Source organism: Lissotriton vulgaris, chromosome 6 (assembly GCF_964263255.1).
Source record: "Lissotriton vulgaris chromosome 6, aLisVul1.2, whole genome shotgun sequence".
NCBI classification, from domain to species: Eukaryota; Metazoa; Chordata; class Amphibia; order Caudata; family Salamandridae; genus Lissotriton; species Lissotriton vulgaris.
Genome location: NC_141694.1, coordinates 1,837,335,510 through 1,837,355,779, shown reverse-complemented (window position 1 = coordinate 1,837,355,779; position 20,270 = coordinate 1,837,335,510). Strand labels below are relative to the sequence as shown.

General features: G+C 51.5%; 1 protein-coding gene across 2 annotated transcripts in view; it reads right to left on the bottom strand.

Annotated features, from left to right (window-relative positions):
- MAPRE3 (microtubule associated protein RP/EB family member 3) overlaps positions 1 to 20,270 on the bottom strand; it is an 832,303-nt gene that overhangs the window by 546,042 nt on the left and 265,991 nt on the right. The window lies entirely within an intron of this gene.

Sequence of the window (20,270 nt, the reverse complement as noted above, 5' to 3'; positions counted from 1 at the left end):
AATAATAGGAAGGGACTGGGCAGCTAGCAGCACAGAAAGAAGAGGACATTGTCCGTGTCTTCGCTGGGCTAAACGTCACAGCCGCACAATCCCAAATTTTCAGTGTCCCTGCGTATAACTAACTGGGGCACATGACTTCCAAGACCTAGGCACAGCTGGGACACCAGCAGTCCTGTGTCTTGCTGGATTCAGCCATTCATCCTTATGAGGCCAATCAAGAGGGGGTGTGGCCAGCCAGGCAACATGGCGGGCGCAACTTGCTAGAGCTCTGCTAGCACGGCCCCAAATTATCCTGAATTTCCCCGTATTGGGTGGTGGGAACCCACCAACGAGGAGCGGAGCAGCTGCGAGACTGCTTGGAGACCCAGCCGGTGTAGCCAACGACAGGCGGAAGGGCCTGGGCGCCGAGAGGAAGCTGCTGGCGGGCTGTTGTAAAGGGCGCGAAGCCCAGCCAAGCCCCGTAGCGGAGGGGGCCTGCCGTTACTGGCGCGGTGGAATCCCGCCCGTGGCTGTGGATTGAGGAGAGCGTCTGGGGAGTGCCGCGATAGCTCCGGATCACCTGCTGAGGCGCTGGCTGGCTTGAGGAAGGTGCCCGAGCGGGTACTGGATGGTGAGCCGCCATTTTGTGCCTACTCGCGGCCATCAGCGCTGCGGAGAGAGAGTGCGCCCCTGACTGCTGGTGAGCCCTGGAAGCAGCTACCGGTTAGACGGACACCCGCTCCGCTGCTGTTTTTAGGGAGGTGGAGACACCCTGCAGTGACCGCCAGCCAGATGACGCAAAACCCCCCGAGGTGAGCAGAGGAGACCCGGGGGCGGGAGGGCATGGAGCCGCCCGACCCTGCCGCGAAGCGCCCAAAGCTGCGGGACCGACAGAGTGAGGTCGCCGAAGCCTTGGAGGTGAACTGCGGAGCCCCGGAGAAGGGGCACTGAGGCGGCGCCCCGACCTGGTGTGTGGATCGGTGCGGAAACCAAGGTTGGGACCGGCGGAGGGCATCATCGTAGCCCCTGGGGATAACTGTGGACAACTGTGGACAACCCGGGCCCCAGTGAGAGCATTGGCGGGGCGTTTACGGCTGAGAGACGATAGTCCGGGGCGGGTGGCGCGGGGGGGAACTCTGCACGGAACTCTGGTGCACGATTGGAGGGTGGACCACCACTGGACACCCAGCTGGAGCCTGGCTGACGGGACCCCGCTCCTCGGAGATCAAACCCGCCTGGCGGCGACCTGCGTGTAGTCGGGAGTGCGGATGCCCACAGCACAGCAAATCGCTATGGGTAGACTAAAAGACAAAGCGTTGCCTGGCATCAGGTTGTGTACCTGCGGCGCCACCCCAGTTCAGGCGCCATGTTCAGTGCTCGTGTGAGCGACCTCCCCCCTCCCCGCGGCGTAGTACTTGACCCTCGGCCTGAATGTGATACTGGGGGCGGACTGCAGCGACAGAGAAGCTTGGCTGGCTCAGGGTCCGTCCAGCGCTACTCGGCCACGAGCCACGAACTGCGAGCAGGCTTGTGCATAGCCCCCGACTGTAGCATCACGGTCACCTGCGCAAGGGGACTCTTGGCGCCCAGGGCGCGGTTGTTAGCGCATGGACCTGTCTCCTGGGAAGTGGCCCATGCTCCTGTCATTATCCAAGTTGGGGCGGACCTCACAGTAGATTGCAGACATCACCTGCTTGCACTGCCCATTGAAAGAGCCTGAACGCCATCCCTGCAGGCATAGCCGGAGATCCTTTGGGAAACGACCGTGGGACGGTTGGCTGCCGGCGCCCACAGGCGAGGGCGAGTGGCCACGCGCACGGAACTCTGGTGCACCATTGGAGGGTGGACCACCACTGGACACCCAGCTGGAGCCTGGCTGACGGGACCCCGCTCCTCAGAGATCAAACCCGCCTGGCGGCGACCGGCGTGTAGTCGGGAGTGCGGATGCCCACAGCGCAGCAAATCGCTATGGGTAGACTAAAAGACAAAGCGTTGCTGAGGCAGCAGGAGGCGAGCGGGCACGGAGTAGTGTGGCTCACTGGTTAGAGGCGGCAGACCCGAGAGCAGAGGACGGCCCGGGACCAGGGTTCGATTCCCGGCCCGGCAGGTTTCTGGACCAGGGTCAGCGGACTCGATAATTCTCTCGCCTCGGTGCCCACTCTGATCAGCGATCACACTCGGCAACTCTGGGCATTAGCTTGCCTCATCTTCACTAACGGCCCCAACAGACCGCCGGGGATGCCTGGTCTCACCCTGGAGATACCCATTAAGGGACCATCTCTCGGGGAAGCCAGGAAGGGTTTCGCAGCGGTCGAAGCGCCTTGGGACCCTCCGGGTAAGTAGTGCGCTATATAAATGCCTATACATACATACATACATACACGACGCGTTGCAGGACCAGAGGTGGTGGCCATGGACCCGCTGCCGCATTAGCGGCCAAAATGGACACGGTTCTGGCAGCAGTGGAACGTATTGGGGCGACCCTAGAGCAAACTAAGACGTCGCTGGAGGGGCGGATTGACAAAGTGACGTCTGATTTCACACTGCTGCACGCCGACCACCGCAAATTGGCGGAAATCGTCACGGAGCAGCGCCAAATGGTTCAGGAAATTCAACCTGTGGTGCGCAGCCACGCCGCGGCCCTGCAAGACCTGATCGACAGAGTCCATGCGCTGGAGGATCGTGCCGAGGATGCGGAAGGGCGCTCTCGGCGCAACAACGTCCTGGTAGTCGGCCTGCTGGAAGGAGAAGAGGGGGCGACGCCTGAACGGTACACTGAGGCATGGCTGAGGGCGATCCTGCCGCCCAGAGTGCTCTCCCCACAGTTTGTAGTGGAACGGCCGCACAGAGTGCCTGCGCAGGCCCGGAGGGTGGGTGACAAACCCAGCCCGTTCCTCTTCAAGCTCCTCAACTATAGAGACCGGGACACGGTGCTCCGGGAAACCCGGAAGATGAATGACCTGCAGGTGGGCAACAGTCAAGTAATGCTTTTCCCGGACTACACAGCGGCGACACAAAAGAGACGGGGCTCATACTTGGCAGTGAAGAAACAACTCACCTGCCCTACTCATTGCTCTTCCCCTCGCGGCTACACGTAGTAGCGAAAGAGGGCCCACTCTTCTTCAACACCCCAACGGAAGTCTGGGACTGGCTGGAGGAGACTGGGCAGTGGTCGGGGACGAGGCCGGTGGCCCCGGAGGGCGGCGGATGGAAAGAACAACGCTCCAGGCGGCGCCCAGCCCGGAGAAGATACGACAGGAGCGGCAAGAGGCATTGGAGGCGGTGGCTACGCTGGGTGCGGGGACAGGCCAAGGAGGGCCGGGCCATGGTCAACATGACTGAGGCGGAGTCAGCGGGTCCTCTTCGCCATCCACTGCAATGTCGGATGACATTCTACCACCGCCACCGGAGGTGACACCCCAGACAGCGGACTACATAGAGTGACATGTGGCGAAATCAAGATAGACTACTGCATGGCTGGTGTCTTTGAGCGCAGGCCCGCTGTATCCTTTGAATGACTATGGTACCACACGGGTTGGTAACGTTGCTGGCCTAATGGCCCAGATACTCGCAGACATAGCAGTGGAATGGGTTAAAGTGCTGCAGTTGCGCAGACACGCTTACCATCTGGGACACGAGCTCATGCGCTGCCGCATGGGGTGGAGCTAGTGGGCAGCTCGCACTGGTTGATATGCTCTGCCGTTGGTGGCAACCCACTCACACCCCAACAGGGATGGGGCCCTGCTGAGGGAGTTCCCTGATAGCATTACTGACTGCGCGCTCCCCAAACGCACACACATTGCGTTCATAATACACTAGGCAGTTGCTACACATTGCGCTCGCAATAAGCTAAGCCATAGTTTAGTTGAACAGTCTGGACGCATCCCCGTTGGGGGTACGCCCATAACGTTATGAAGTTAATCACAGTTCACATATTTCAGATGCGGCCATCAGTGCTTCCCGACAGAGGACCCACCCCCAGACTTCCCAAGATACGCCCCCTGCCCTCCTGGGCGAACACAACACAACACCGCTCATGGTGTACAATAATATCATGACTTGGAATATCCGAGGCATGCACACCCCATCCCGCCGATACTCTGTTTTTGCGTACATGCAGCGCCACCACACTGGGATTGCACTCCTCCAAGAAACACACATGTCCAGAGTGGAGCTAGAGAGGCTCCGCAGGCGATAGGGGGGACAAACTTATGGCACGACCTACTCAGCGCACGCACGAGGCACTCTGATCTGGGTGAAGGCGGGTGTCCCCTTCACACACAGACACACAGGTAGACGCGGAAGGGCGATATACATTCGTGAGGGGGAGGCTCAATGGGCAAGACCTACTGCTGGGCTCCATTTATGCCCCTAATACGGAGTAGCCTGCCTTCCTGGCGTCTCTGAATCAAGTCCTTCAGCAGTACGCGGGCCTGCCCTGGTTAATAGGGGGCGACTACAGTATGGTACTGGATGCGCAGTTAAATCAATCATACCCACCCCTGCGCGCAGCGGCTGCGACCTCAATGGCAAAGGCGCTTAGAGACTGGCTGACACACTGGGACATCCAGGACCTTTGGCGTACACAACACCCCACAGACAAGCTATACTCCTACTACTCGCCAGTGCATGGCCTGCATGTTAGACTAGACAGGATAGTGGGCTCTCAGTCTCTGCTCCCGCTCATAACCAAGTCGTAATACTTAGGCAGGACACACTCCGACCATAACCCCCTGTTGTTCCAAATTAGCTGGGCGGCTGATAGATCTCCGGTGCCTACATGGCGACTGCAGGCGGCTGCGCTAGAGGATGCGAAGTTCAGATCATCCCTAGGTGGCGCCATTCTCTCCTACTTTGAAGAAAATGAGGGCACGGCGAGTGACCCTCTGGTGTAGTGGGATGCCCATAAGGCAACTTTGCGGGGGCACTGCATAGGGACCACGTTGAACATCCGAGCGCAGGTATCAGCGTCCCTGACCCGCATAGAATCCGAACTGCAGCAGTATGAACGGGAGGGGGAGGGTGCGGGTAGGCATGCGCTTAAACTGGAGGGATTACGAGGTAAGCATGCGGTCCTCATTGAACGACTACGGTGCCATAATTATGCAGCGCACACGGCCCGGACACATGCGAAAGCAGACAGAGCAGGTCGTTTGCTAGCCTGGCTGATACAGGCCACGAAGCGCAAGGCGCCGATAGGCGCCATCCGCTTTAATAACGGCACAGTGATATATACACAGCGCGAAATACACAAGGCGTTCACCGAACACTACCAAGATCTTTACAAAGCCCGGGGCACTGGCCGAGAAACCGCGGTTGCCGCCTTCTTGGGGCTGGTCACATTGCCCACAGTCACTGATGCACAGAGAGAGGAGCTAGGTGCCCCGCTCACGCTGGAGGAGGTGGGTGACGCGATCCAGGCATTGGCGAATGGGAAAACGCGGGGCCCGACGGCCTGCCGGCTGAATACTATAAAGCGAATAGAGACTTCCTGTCGCCGAGGCTGCTCCAGGTGTACCGGGAGTCGATGGCTGAGGGCAGACTCCCGACCTCGCTGAGGGAAGAGTTTTTGGTGTCTCTGCCCAAGCATGACAGGGATCCATTGTCCCTGGGCTCATATCGCCCACTGGCGATGCTCAATACGGACTATAAAATATTAGCCAAGATGCTCACCGAGCGCCTGGCGCCATTAGTCTCCCACCTGGTCCACCCGGACCAAAATGGCTTTGTACCGGCACGGTCAACGTCCCTGAACCTTAGGAGATACTTCCGAGTGGCGGCAGAGGCGATGACGGCTTGGCCTAGAGCGGGATGCCTGATATTGGACCTGGAAAAGGCCTTTGATAGCCTCGAATGGGGATACCTCCGGGCGGTGCTGGAGGCGTTTGAGCTGGACAGGGAATTCCTGGAAATGGTGGGGCTCCGGTACAGAAACCCAGTGGTCCGCGTCCGCCTGGGGCCCTATGTCTCGGAGGAGGTGGCGGTAGGCAGAGGCACCTGACAGGGATGCCCCCTGTCGCCGCTACTCTTTGCGTTAGCCATTGAACCTCTGGCGGCAGCCATCAGGCAACTGCTATTCGAGGGGATCCCGAGGAGATGGTATGCATCAGGTGTCCCTGTATGCAGATGACTTGCTGGTCTTTGTCAGGGACGTGAACAATATGCCGGAACAGCTTTTCCCACTGCTAAGCCAATTTGCCGGCCTCTCGGGGCTCCGAGTTAACGTGGGTAAGTCCTGTCTCTATGCCTTCAACAGCGAGGCGCAAGATCCGGAGTATAGTCTCCATGGTACGAGAGTGAGGTGGTGCGCGGATATGTTCAAATACTTGGGGATCCAGATATATCGGCGGCCGACGGACCTGATGGACGGGAACCTAGGCAGAGTGGTCACTGCGCTCAAGGCGCAGATAGGCTTTTGGTCCACGCTTCCTCTGACGACCACGGGCAGGGTCGCCTTGGCCAAGATGGTGATGCTCCCTCGCCTTCTATACTATTTCACGAACCTCCCACTATTCGTGCCCGCGGCTTTCTTCTCCAGGCTCAATGGGATCCTGCCCGATCTTATGTGTGGCGCGTCCCGGCACCGGCTGGCCCTGGGGAAGCTATTTCTCCCCACGGACAAGAGCGGCCTGGCTGCCCCTTGCTTTGAGCACTACTACCTGGCAGCGCAGCTCCAGTGGATTGCACGCTGGCTGGCGGACAGGGGGAGAGAGGACACCGCTACAGGCGAGCCGCCTTACACCTTTGAGCGGATCACCGCGCTGTTTCATCCGCTGGCGTACAGGGCCTAACCTGCCCCGCTTCTACTAGGGGTGGCATACAGGTGCTTCCGTAGGGCACTATACCTCACGAGGAAAGTGCTTCCGTACGCGCCCGCGGTGCCGCTGGAGGGCTCTCCGGAAGGCGAGGGAGTCCTCACACGCCGCATGCTCGACCAATGGCAGGAGGCGGAGGTGCAGACGCTGGGTGACCTTTACCAAGATGGAGTCCTGATCCCCTTTAGTTGCTGGTCGCAGAGGCTGGGCTCCCCCCCCCCCACCCCGGGGGATTCCGAATGCATAGATCGCTCATAGCCCGGGTGGGGTGGGGTGACATGGCGGAGTATCGACGCAGCATCTGGTGATCCAGTATCTCCACGTCATGGGCAGGGGCAAACACCTCATTAAATGGTTTGCCACGCCCCTACGTCTGCACACAGAATTAGACCTGGCCCCCCTTCGTGGGAAGTGGGAGCGAGACATGGGGAGGCCGCTGGCGGACAAAGAATGGGAACGGGTACTCAAAAGCCCGGTGCGCATACCCAGAAACATGCGCTTTCGCCAGATCCAAGTGTATATAGTCCACAGGGCCTATCTCACCCCGGATTTAATCAATAAATATTTCCACAGGGCGGACGCAGCTTGCCCCAGATGCGGTGAGCTTGCTGCGGACCTCCTCCACCCCTTGTGGCGCTGTCCAGGGCTTGGCGATTACTGGAGGGAGTGCAATGCACTGGCCGAGAAATCTCCTGTGACTAGCCGGAATTCCTCTTACACCATTTCAAACGGTCCCTTGTTACCAAAGCGTCGTCTAGATTCCTGGACCTGGGAATGATTACGGCGGTGCGACTTCTGACAAAGAGATGGTAAGCGAGGGAACCACCCAGTGTGCGGGCGTGGACCTTGTCTCTTCTTTCAAGGGGCCGAGCGGAATGGACTGCCATCAGGAGGGAGTAAACGATGGGATTACGCAAGGAGCCCATGGCGGACGGGTGGGAGGGTATGCTCAACGCACTCCAGGTAGAGGGAATTGATGCGGCCGCGGAAGAAGCTGAGGGCATCGAGGGCGGAGTAGACCGTTGTGGAAAGGGGCGCACAGTGACTACCAACGACAGCAACAGCGGCAGTAGCGGCGCTGACACCAAAACGCAGTCGAAACGATGAGAGGGTGTAGTGGACGGGGGGAACTCACAAGCGCCAGAAGCGGAGGGCAGAGGAGTGGGGGGCGTGGGTGGCCAGTCAGACACGATGAGAGGTGTAACACACATCCACTAGCTGAAGGAGGGGGAGGGGGGCTTTGGGAAGGAGAATGGGGGACTGATATGTATTGTACACAGGTTATCCGGCTGCATCTTGTTACCACTGTTTCTTTTCTATAAATGTTGTGGTTGCAACTGAATAATATTTATACGAACTGGCACTGCAGATGAAGGAGACGCTAAGACTCACACGAGCTACGGCCATACATGAAGGCCCGGAACTCAAACACCTCACGTATATGTCATATTATGCTAGCGTCTTAGTAGCGACTGATGTCGTCAGTGTACCGATAGTGGAGCACTGGGGTAATTGTAATTGTGACTGCTGTATAAGGTACGTTCACTGAGTTGTTGAAAATGCTTATTAAAAATGCCAATAAAAAAAGTTGACAAAAAAATGAGGCCAATCGAATTAGCACACTGCCTCTGCATCCAGCATTCCTCCTCCCGATAATTACGAAGTACAGTGTAGGAATCAGATAATAAAGCATGTCCTCCAGGAAGACGTCTGGTGCTGGCACCGAGCCTGCTTTTTTTCTTCTTTTGTTCTCAATATATTGTTCAAACGGGACGGATTTGGGAATGACCTTTGGAAAACGCGAATAGTCTGCACATTTGCCATGGTAAGCTGATTTTAAGAAGCAGAATAATTTGGGCAGTAAATTGTACGCAGTCTGTCTATGCGCATTACAGCTCTCAAGGCAACCCTGTGTAACAGAGCCTCCAGCGACGTATCGATCATCGATAAAACCGTTTGTCGATGATTGTTTGTCGTAGGATTCAAATCATGGATTACCTGGTTCTCCTTACGCACAGCGGGACCCTGAGTTCACCTCTGTCAGCGTGGGAGTGAGACTGCTTTCTCGCCTGGGGAGTGGCAATCAGCAGTGCAGCAGGTGCAGTGGCACCGGGACCCAGAAGCGTTACTGGCCCAATGAGCCAAAATGATGCATGTTTACTGTCCAGCCAGTGGAAGGGGAGCAATCAGGCCGGTAGCACTGTTGGTACAACAGTGCCTTGCGCCAGAGCACGTGACAGTAGCGTCAATGAAAAGTGGATGGATGCTGCTTGTGTTCGTGTATCGTGAGACTCGTGCACCAGGGGAAGCGCTGCTCGGAAAAAACAGCGCTGGAAAAGGTCTCTCTCATGGCGTGGGGTCAGCCGACAGCGATGCGAGGATAAGATGTATGGTGTCAGAGACCAGCATTATTAACTTTGCAACCTTCATTTTAAAATAAAATTGTTTTTTTACTGTCCTCATACCGCCGTAAGCGTCTGCAATTGTAACATGTTAGACCCCTTTGATCCTGGGCACCCTGGTCCATGTTCCTGCATTCACTACGGGCCGCCAGGCCTGCTTCTTTGTACAAGGCTTGGTGTAATCCTTGGACAATCTTAAATCAACCTTAGTGCCCTCCCCCAGCACACCAAGGGCGCCCAAATGTTACCTTCTGTACAGTCAAGTCTTGCCATTGCAAATGCAGCCCGAAGCCACTTCTCATACTCAGGAGCAGCTGGATCTTTCCATAGAATGCATAATTCCCTTCAGGCCAACAGAATCAGATTTTTAAAAAAAGGCCAGTCTATGCTCTAGATAGGCAGTTTTCCAATAAAGAATTTAAACCAAAAATAACCAATGCTGGGTCTAAATTAACCGTGGGATCAAATATACCCGTTAATGCCAATTCCACATTCTGTCAGTACCTTTTTAATTGGGAACATTCATAAAGCATATGCAGATCATCTGCCTTAAGCATACCACATTTAGGGCACCTAGGGGTTGGGTTACTGACAAACTTAGCAACTCTACAGGGGGTATAATATATCCTATTGATAGTAAAGAAGTGGTTTTTCTTCAAAGAAGCTGATTTTACGAACTTGTAGAGGTTTAAAATAGATGGAAAATAAAGCTCTACAGCACCATTTTCTAATATTGATGTTCTCCAAACCTGATAAGGTGGGGGGAGTTCGATGTCTTCTCTATCTAGTAGACTCCTGTACCATATCCCGACTTCCTTTTTCAAGGGGGTGGGGTTTTGAAGTTTGAACTCTTTTCCCAATTTCCGCCAATATTGTTCTTTTCTGCAATATACCATGAGCGTATTTGTAGAAATTTAAATCGTGAAAAAGAGTCTCCAATCCTTACTCTCAAGACCTCCCAGGGAAAAACCCCATCTGCAGAAATTAATTCAGACCATATGGCGGTGCCTGCAGATTTAATCGACACTGCCAAACTATCCTTTAGACAGTCAGGAAGCCCAGGAGAGTCCCAGATTGGGGCGAAGTCTGAGTAATATTTTATACCCCACCTGGTTTTCAGATTCGGTCATGAATTAATTGCCGCCCGAATCACCTTTAGACAGACTTTCTTGAAGAACCTTGTAGCTCCAAATTTGTACAAAAAGCCATCTCCACCCCCCACATGTGTTGCCATAGCCTTCAAGATCCTCCCCCAATTGTTATCGCTAGGACTGGACACGAGACTACGGATGTTTTTAAACTGAAAAGAAAGGCAAGAACAAAAAATATCCGGTAATGCAAGCCCCCCCTTAAGTAATCTCCTCTTCAGCTTCTTCCAGGATAATCTGGAGCACTTATTGGCCCATATAAAACTACCGATCTTACTCTGAATTTTCCCAAGCTTAGAGGGGAATTCGAGAGGGATGGCGCTAAAGAGATATGTTAGCTTGGGTAAGATTACCATCTTGACTATATTTATTCGGCCATATATTGTGAGTTGGAGGTTTCTCCATCTAAGGAAAAGATGGTCAATTTCCTTTGTTACTCTATTTAGGTTAGTCAGGGAGATGTTCAGCAAATCTTGCTCTATCATAATTCCCAAGTATTTAAATCCAGGTCTCCCTCGTCTTTCCCAACCTTCCACCCCCAGCACATTATCTCGGTCTTAAGAGTGTTGACTTCGTAGCCAGAGAATCTTCCAAACTCGCTTAAGGAGTGCTCGACCTTTGGGAAGACCTCAGCAGGGTTGCTAGTATAGACTAGCAGGTCATCCGCGTAAAGAGTGAGTTTAATATTAAGATCTTGAACTCGGAAGGGGTTTATTTGGGGATCTAGCCTGAGCATTTGCGCCAATGGTTCTATGTAGATATTGAATAATAGGGATGAAATAGGGCACCCCTGTAGGGTACCTCTCCTTATTTCGAACCTAGGTGTTAATTTTCCATTTAGGAGAATAGTAGCTGATGCGCCATCATAGCATTTTGTTAATGATCGTACCGAATCCCATAACCCTAAGGGTTTCCCAGAGGAAAATCCAGCTAACGCGGTCAAACGCCTTAGCAGCATCATATGCTGCCACTGCAAGCGTTTCTGACCTTGCTACCGCTAAATCTATGCAGCCTATTAGTTGTAGTGTCTGTTCTTGTATAAACCTACCCGACGTAAACCCCTTCTGCTCATCCCCTATTACCTGTGGTATCACCTTGACCAATCTCCCCGCCAAAATGCTGGTGAAGATCTAATAATCTGCGTTTAGCAGGGAGATTGGCCTATAGGAGTCTCCCTTCAGTGGGCTCTTACCGGGTTTTAATATAAGGACAATTGTTGCTTCCTTCCAAGACGGGGGTATTCCCCCCCCCCCCTATGTAGATGTAATTAAATAACTCAAGAAGTCTAGATGTAATTACCTCATCGAGGATCTTATAGACTTTCCCTGGAGGAGCATCTGTCCCCGCTGCCTTTTTGTTTTTGATCTTAGCCACATGTAATTTTATCTCTTCCTCTGTTATAGGTCTTTCAAGTGACTCTTGACTGTCATTAGGCAGTCTCGGCAGATCTTTATTATTAAGCCACGCTTGGATGCAGTCAGTGTCAGGGACTGTCTCCTCTTTATATAGCTCCGAAAACAGAGGAACCAGGCATCGGTGCATATCTTCATGCTTACTTGATGTTGTGCCTAGGTCGTCTATTATTAATGTATTAATGTTGTTATTAACCCTCTCAGCTTTTAACTTCCAGGCTAGAGTGGCACTTGCTCTCTCCCCATATTCATAATGCTCCATTCTCTGAACATTCCATTTAGCTTTCACTTGTTCCTCCAACTTAGCTCTATACTCTGAGCGGATTTGTTCTAAATCTTTTAGAGTAAAAGGGAGGATCTCAGGTTGACAGTGCAGCCTAACGTTCTCTAATCTGGATATCTCAAATTCCATATTATGGAATTCTACCCTATTCTTCTTATTTTTAAAGGAAGCAAAGCTATGAAATTCCCCTCGAATATAGGCCTTAAAAACCTCCCATACCACATCAGGGGTAGTTGACCCTACATTGTCTGAAAAGAATTTAGTTGTTGATTCCTTGATGTTAATGATCAACTCTGGGTCTGCCAATATACTTCTGTTTAACGTCTAACGGGAGGGGGATTTTGCTTTGCTAGCTACAAGTGTAAATGTTATAGGTGCATGATCAGAGAGGATAGATGGCTGAACAAGAATATCCTCTATATTTTCTACTCCTACTGCGTCTGTTAAAATGTAATCTATTCTGGAGGAATGGCCGTGTTTTTTGCTGAAGTAGGTGAACCTAGGTCCTGTTCCCCCTCTTAGCTTCCCACACGTCCACCAAGCCAAGGTCATGGATCATATTGATCATTGTTCTCCTAGAGCGCGGTGCTACTACATAATTACTATAGTTAGACCTATCTCGAGCAGGGTCTAGAAGAACTTTAAAATCGCCTCCAATTATTATTGGAGTTGTAACTTCTGTTAGTTTGGCCTGTACTTTGAGGAGACTACCAGGATCATCTATGTTTGGACCGTAGTAGGATACTATAGCAATCTCGCTCCCCCCCAGGTTTGCCTGCACCAAGATCCACCTACCAGAGCCATCCGTTGATACATTTTTGATGGTATTGATAGCTCCCTTCCATATTAGAACCGCCACCCCTTTGTTATGTGTCGAATTTTGGGAGCAAATGGAATGCTCTATCCATTTATATCTACCAAAAACTTCTTTGGTTTCTACATGGCTTAAGTGGGTTTCCTGAATAAGAAATACCTGGGCGGTGGACTGCTCAAGATATTTCATAATCAGGCGCTGTCTTCTACTACACCGCAGACCATTGACGTTCCACGATAGAAACTTTAGCCTTTCTTCAGCCATTGTGTCTATAGTAATCCATTTCCCTGCTTAAATCAATAATCCAGACTAACATACTGGTCTTTAGCAGAACTAGGTTTAAGGACAAATTTGTTTGGTTTTTCCCCACTGCAACCCCACCCGTGCCACAGCCTCCCTTACCCCCCTTCCCAACCCCTTGTGACCCCTCTACCCCCTGGGGAACCCTCCCTTTCTTCTTGGGCATGTGCCCTTTGGTGGAGCCCCCTTTGATGTGTGGCTATTTAAAGAAAAGGTGATACTTAACAAAATTCAAAGTGATGTTGGCGTTTAATTTTAATTTTTGCCCTCAATTAATCTATATCAAAAAGGGATTTTTTTTGTTCAAATCCGCATCTTAATAGCATTTAATTCATTCTTTACTGACTACCTCGCCGCCCCCCCCCCCCCTCTCTATCCTGGTCTCCTCCTCCTCCTGTCCCCCCCCCCTCTTTTTGATCTTGTCTATTAGGAAATCCACCTCTTCTACGTGGTGCATGTTATACATGTGATTATCCCACAGTAGCCGAATGGATGAAGAACAGCCGCCTGAAACTGAACTCGGACAAGACGGAAGTCCTCATCCTGGGATCCTCACCCTCCGCCTAGAACGACTCCTGGTGGCCCCCCCGCCCTGGGCACCACCCCCAAGCCAACGGACCACGCACGCAACCTGGGCTTCATCCTGGACTCCTCCCTCTCCATGAACAGACAAGTCAACGCCGTCTCCTCGTCGTGCTTCAACATCCTGCGCATGCTACGTAAGATCTTCCGGTGGATCCCCACCGAGACCAGGAAGACGGTCACCCAGGCCCTCGTCACCAGCCGTCTGGACTACGGCAACTCCCTCTATGCCGGAACCACCGCCAAACTCCAGAAGAGACTCCAGCGGATCCAGAACGCCTCAGCACGTCTCATCCTGGACATCCCCCGCCGCGACCACATCTCCGGAAACCTGAGAGACCTGCACTGGCTCCCGGTCAACAAGAGAATAACCTTCCGTCTCCTCACCCACGCACACAAATCCCTACACAACCAAGGCCCAGGATACCTCAACAGCCGCCTCAACTTCTACGCTCCCAAACGCCAGCTTCGATCGACCGGCCACGCCCTCGCCGCCATCCCCCGCATCCGAAGAGCCACCACAGGGGTAAGGTCCTTCTCTTACCTCACCGCCAAGAGCTGGAACTCCCTCCCGACCCACCTCCGCCTGACCCAGGACCACCTCGCCTTCAGGAAGCAGCTCAAGACCTGGCTGTTCGAGCAGTAGCGGACCCCCCTCCCCTAGCGCCTTGAGACCCTCCGGGTGAGTAGTGAGCTATATAAATGCTGGATTGATTGATTGATTGATTGACATAATGCGAAGGGAGGCAGGGAATCTGAGTTGGGTTTTTGCCCCCAGCTGGTTCAGTATGGCCATCCTTTTGCCCAGTTACCACTGTCTTGTGGCAGTACGATGGGATACATCCGACCGAATAGAAAACATAAATGAGGTGGGAGTCAAATTGCTTTTCAATTGGCCGGACTTTAATGCAAGAGACAGGATTTTCTCTTTAAGGGAGTAAGTTAGAAAATTTACTAGTATTTTCCTCGAGCGTTCCCTCCCTGGAGTTCTTCTGAAGGGATCACGGTGGACCCTTTGTATGTCAATTTTTAAATCCAGCTCTTCCTCATCTGGTGAGATTAATGACCTCAGGAGGGAAACCACAAAGCTTTTTATATCGCTCCCCTCGATATCCTCCAGAACATTGAGTAGCTTTAGATTATTTTTTGTGGAGTGATTCTCCAATCTCTCTATTTCATCGTATAGTTCTTGATTTTGTAGAGTCAACTTTTTAATCAAAATAGAGGAGGAGTTTATGCTTTCCTTGATTTTAGGCACTTCGGCTTCAAGCGCGTCCGTTCTCTTTGAAACCGCCTCTACCTTTTGTGACAAGAGGTCGTAAGAAGCTCGAATCGCCTCCTGATTGGCTTCCGAAGTGGAGAATCTCCTACCGATGTCATCAAATCTCTTTCCTATATCCTCTCGTATACTCAGCAAGATATCTTTGCGACCTTCAGCAGTTGCACCACCTCTGCTTCATCTCCACTGGCCGAGGGTGGAAGAGGCTGAGAACACCGCGCTGCAAAGCTTTTCTGGTGAATGGATAGCAGGTGACGTGAAAACCTGTCCCACTCCAGCCTCACCACGGGTCTCATTACAAATTGACCAGCGTTTGCAGTGGAAATACCGGAAAGCAAGAATTAAGGTTACCGGCTGGTATATTCATTCATAGCAAGCTCAGATAATAAGGGTTTTCTCTCAAAATGGACACTGACTGATCACATCCGGATTAGCAGGTGCACTTACGATCACTCTTGGTTGAAATCACACCTTGTAAGACACCGCGGTATGCAATGCAAAATGTGTTGCTTTTGGTATTGTAAATAACAATGCCTTTTAATTTTTTTAAAGGCATTGCCATTTACAATGGCAATAGCTCGAAATAATGTCATTGCGAGACCTATTGCATTGCAAATGCTTGTTCAGTGCTGCACACGCACTGCAGCTTTCTCTTTCTCGCCGGTGTGGCGTTGCCGCCTTAGTCTCGGTGGTTATTTTCTTTTGATGTTGCCGCCTCTAGTCACGTGGTTGATTCAATGTGGCACTATCATTTTTGTTACGGCGGTTATTTTTCTCAGTGACAAACTGCTTTTCCAACGGTGGTTACTTTTGTAAACCAGGCGCTTTTATGCATCTTTATTGCGCCTTTGTAATATATGTACTGCTCTTGAATACTTCTTTACCAATTTTGCCCCCGCTGAAGGAATTATTCATTTTTTATGGACTTCGTTTCTATTAGTATTTTGGGAAGCCTGAAACCTGTGCTCATCTGTATCTCAGTGTCTGTGTGAATTTGAAAAGAAACTACTCTGACTTCAAGCAGACTTTAAGCTGAGGATCCCTGTGCAATTTATCAGCGTTTTCACTTTGAAGTCCACAGTGAGTCTGAGAGACTACACAACCAGAGGTGGGGCATAGGTCATAAGAGGTTATAAATATATAAATTCTTATACTCAGTAATTATTTATTTTTGTTTTCGGTCTGTCTCTTGTTAGGGCATCTGCGCCTATTGCAGGTAATTTTGAAATTCCTGCATCCCTGGGAATTCCATACTTCACCTTCACCTTGGTGGTTCTGAGCTGACTCCTCTCTCCCCTATGGGTAGTTAGCTAGTAATCCGGTCATAGTCGGAGCTGGTTGTACACTGAGGGAGAGTGGAGGTCCTTCTTCGCTCCCGAGGATTTGGCTTTCCGCTGAGCGGATCTGGAACCGCAACAATATGTCAAGTGTGATTTAGTGTTGTTTTGTTTACATGCTTTTTCAGCCTTGACGAAGTTCCAGCTGTGGAACGAAACGCGTAGGCTGTTGTCCAATGTTTAACTTCAACTACAATAAAAGATATTTTGGATACACTTGGAGCTCACTGACTTTGTTCTGGTTCACCTTCCCTCTTACACAAATTTGCTTATTTGGTGTCCAGTGGAGTGGAAGTGCGGCGAACTCTGGAAGCTGTTGCACAGACTTTTTAATTGTTTATCCTTACTTAGGAATTGATGTGCTGAACCTTGGTCAACCGCATTCTGTCCTTTTTGTATTCCATGAGACGATGGTGGTGTGGTCTCTAAAAAGGTTCTCTTGTGAAATAGATGTTACCAAGTAGTGAGACAAAAGCCTAAAGCCAGGAAAGTTGAGTGACTTGACACTGGGAGTGAGTTGGAGTTCGATTCCATCGAGGTCATGTTGTTGAACCAGGCTTAAGCTACTAACTTCTTGTTGCTCTTTTTGGTGGGTTCAGGTATGTGTTGGACATCCAGGACAGAATGAGGCACTGGCCGTATTATATATAATAGTCATATGCCTTGAGCAAAACATACTTTTAAATATAGCTTTATGGTGGACTAGTGAATTTTTATGTTGTTATCTGGAGGTATAGCCCTAAGTGACTTGAAGTTGAGGCTGAAATTGATGAAAAACAAGTAGGAACCATGGGGAACATCATAGGTTATCAGCATCTTCTGGGAAGTGGAGATGCCCACATGAATGGACTGATGTTGATTAGATAGGTGGGAGGAGAATCCGTGAAAGAGCCTTCCATTTAATTCCATGCAAGACTTCAAGGTATGTATGCGGGTGGGGTAGCCAATGGTGTTGAAGGTATCTGAAAAGTCCAGTAACATCAGGAGGAAGGTCTCATCTTGATCTGTGGTCAGGAAGGTGTTGTCTATGATTTATAAGGAAAAGTAAGGTTGCGGTCTCATTGCTGCATGGAGATCTGAAGCTGGACTGAAAACATTCAGGATATGGTTAGCACTGATGTGATCCTGAAGTTGTGCGTAGACATACTTGGTGATCTTACTGATGAAGGATCGATGAGTGATGGGTGTTGACAAGGTTTCAAGGTCTTGTGTGGGTTTCTGCAAGAGTGGGAGGATATGGCCCATCTTCTGAGCATCAGGGAAAATGCATTTAGAGAGAGAGACATTAAAATCCAGGTGACCAAAAGGACGTCTGTGAGGGCTTCATTAAACGGCAGCAGGGGCTCCGAATATCTTGCTGCCGGTTGAAGCACCTCCGTCATAAGTTTAGTCCTGACAGCCACCGTAGGTAGCTTGAGGTGGAGAGCCTCGGCCGCCCTACGCAACACCACTGCATATGACGCTCCCTTCTCCGTAGCCACGGTAGGAGGAGACAACATACCATGTTCTGGGCAGGTATCCAGACCACTGGCTTCCCCCAGGTCCTCTCGCCAGTCCGGTGCATAACCTAGCTGGTTGGTTAAAGAGTCCGCAGACCCCTCCCAGTCCCCCTCACCCTATTCTGACTGCCAATCCGGTCTCAAAGAGCCAGGGTAGAACAGGGGCACAAAAGTACCCAATGGCGTTTGATCCGGCGTCGGTCGATGCCGGTCAGGCTCCGTGTCTACCTCGAGGTGGAGGCTGGGGTCAATGCCGGTTGTGGACGTGGTGCCCGAAGAGTCAGCACCAGTGGAGGTGTTACAAAGTCTACCTGTGCCCATCCGGATCCAGGCCTGGATCCAAGGGGACCCTGCGGTGCTGAGGCCAGAGCTGCCACCGTCGAAGGCCCAGGGCCTCCAGCCGAGTCTGTCGACCCTGAAGGCGTGCCGGGGGAGTCAGGCTGCCCAACATCGCTTCGTAGAAAGCTGGAAGCTGGTCAGGGGTCGCTCTGGGTCCCGGGAAGGGAGGGAAGCCCGGAGCCGACCCTGCGGACTCCGCACGCGGAGCCATGGGAGGGGCACCACCCGCAACCCTCGTCACATCGGCCGACATACAGGGAGAAGTCGAAAAGCGACTATGCTTCTTCGACTTCTTGTACCTTGACTTACTTGACCCCGAGTGCGAAGACTTGGAAGAAGAATGGTGTTGGCTCCGCGCCCGGTCCCTCGACCTACGCGACCAGTACCTCTAACGGCGCGGAGCCGACTGCCGGGCCTCAAGTAGCTTTCGGGACCATTCCTGCAAAGACTTCGGGCCATGGTCCGGTAGTCTGAGCACGACTTGGGGTTGTGGTCGCGCTCTAGGTAGTGGAGGCACACGCTGTGCGGATCGGTTACCGACATCAGCCGGTTACAGGAGCTGCAAGCCTTGAAGCCGGGCATCCCTAGTGCACCAGAAGTCAATAGACTCAAAACTGAAGTCGCCAAAAGTCGAGAGAAAAATCAGTCAAAAAGTGACTGGAGGAACCGCTCTCTCTGGATCTGAGCTTGCTGGCATGGAAAAAGAAAGAACTGAAGTCAGCAAGCGAGGATGGTGTCTAAGTAGCTACTTCAATGTCATCCCGGCACCAACAACAAACGCGGACCACCTACACCACCTTCCGACGCACAGGGGTACTGCTGATGAAAAAACTTTCCGGATCCAGTCTGACGCCTGGGGGAATATTCTAAGGTAAGGAATCTATAATTAACTGTTTCTTTCAGATTTTATTATTAATATTAAGTCCATTAACATTGCTGGACAGTATTTTAAAAAAAATATCATGCAAGGCTATCAGGTGGGCTCTGGTGATAAATTAAAACATAACCTAAATAAAATATGAAATCCACAACTACTTCCTGCCCTACACTTCTAAAACTGATGCATCTGTTGCCCATCCCCAAGAATGTAACTATGTAATACCAAGTGTGTACTTCGGGGAAGTGGCTCTACGTTTACTCTGAGCGATGTGTAAATTGAGATATAAAGCCCCTGCATAGCTGACCCAGCTAAATTACAAACTGAAGCACCTTTACATTTTCACATGCTGCAGAAGCCTCCACCCCTTTCATCCTCGCGCCGTCCCTCCCCCCATTGCAAAAGTGCCCGCATCGGAGCTACAGAAGGATACTTATGCAGCCATTTATATGCTCTTAATGTCTGGAGGGCTTGTTCCAAAGTCTGTTTCCAGAGCAGAGCGTCTTTCACTTCCACTATCTCCTCCTCCTCCTGTGCTGTGAGTTGGACTGTGTTTTTTCTGCCCTCTTCTGAGGGCAAAGACGCTGCTTCATAGGGCCCATAGGTCTCTACTACGATTGTGGGCAACTCTCACGCTCCCTCCATTCACACAGAAGCAGGTTATTGTCAAGGCCTCCCAGGCCTGTTTCCATAGCTCTAATCATAACCAAACCCAGACCAATTAAGGTATCTCAACTGTGTTCGTCCATCAGGTATCACCATCAGTTTTGCCAGAAACATCAACATGTAGGTATTTACAGTGCTTGGACTGTTTGTTTCACCTACATTAAGAGTCTTTGGAGCTGTTGGACATGTGTGGTGTAGCCAGGATAGATGCTAGCTCACACAGAGTCCATCTTCAAGTCAGTATACTGGCCCATTTCAGCATAGCGTCTCTATCCGCATAGTTGAGAAATTTCGCAATTCATGGTTTTGGTGGAACCCTGGGGAATGGCATTGCTGCCAATGATCTTGGGGTCTCTTAATAACTAAGCACAGAGACAGTACCACTAGAGGTAGCCAGGATCGCAACACCATAGTCAAAAAACCATAGCTACCTACTTTTTTCTGTGCCCTCAGGCCCTGCGAAAGGATGCAAGTTGTTTCATCATGAGATGCCCTTCACATCTTCCACTTTGTGTTCAAGATGTCTAACCTTCTCTTT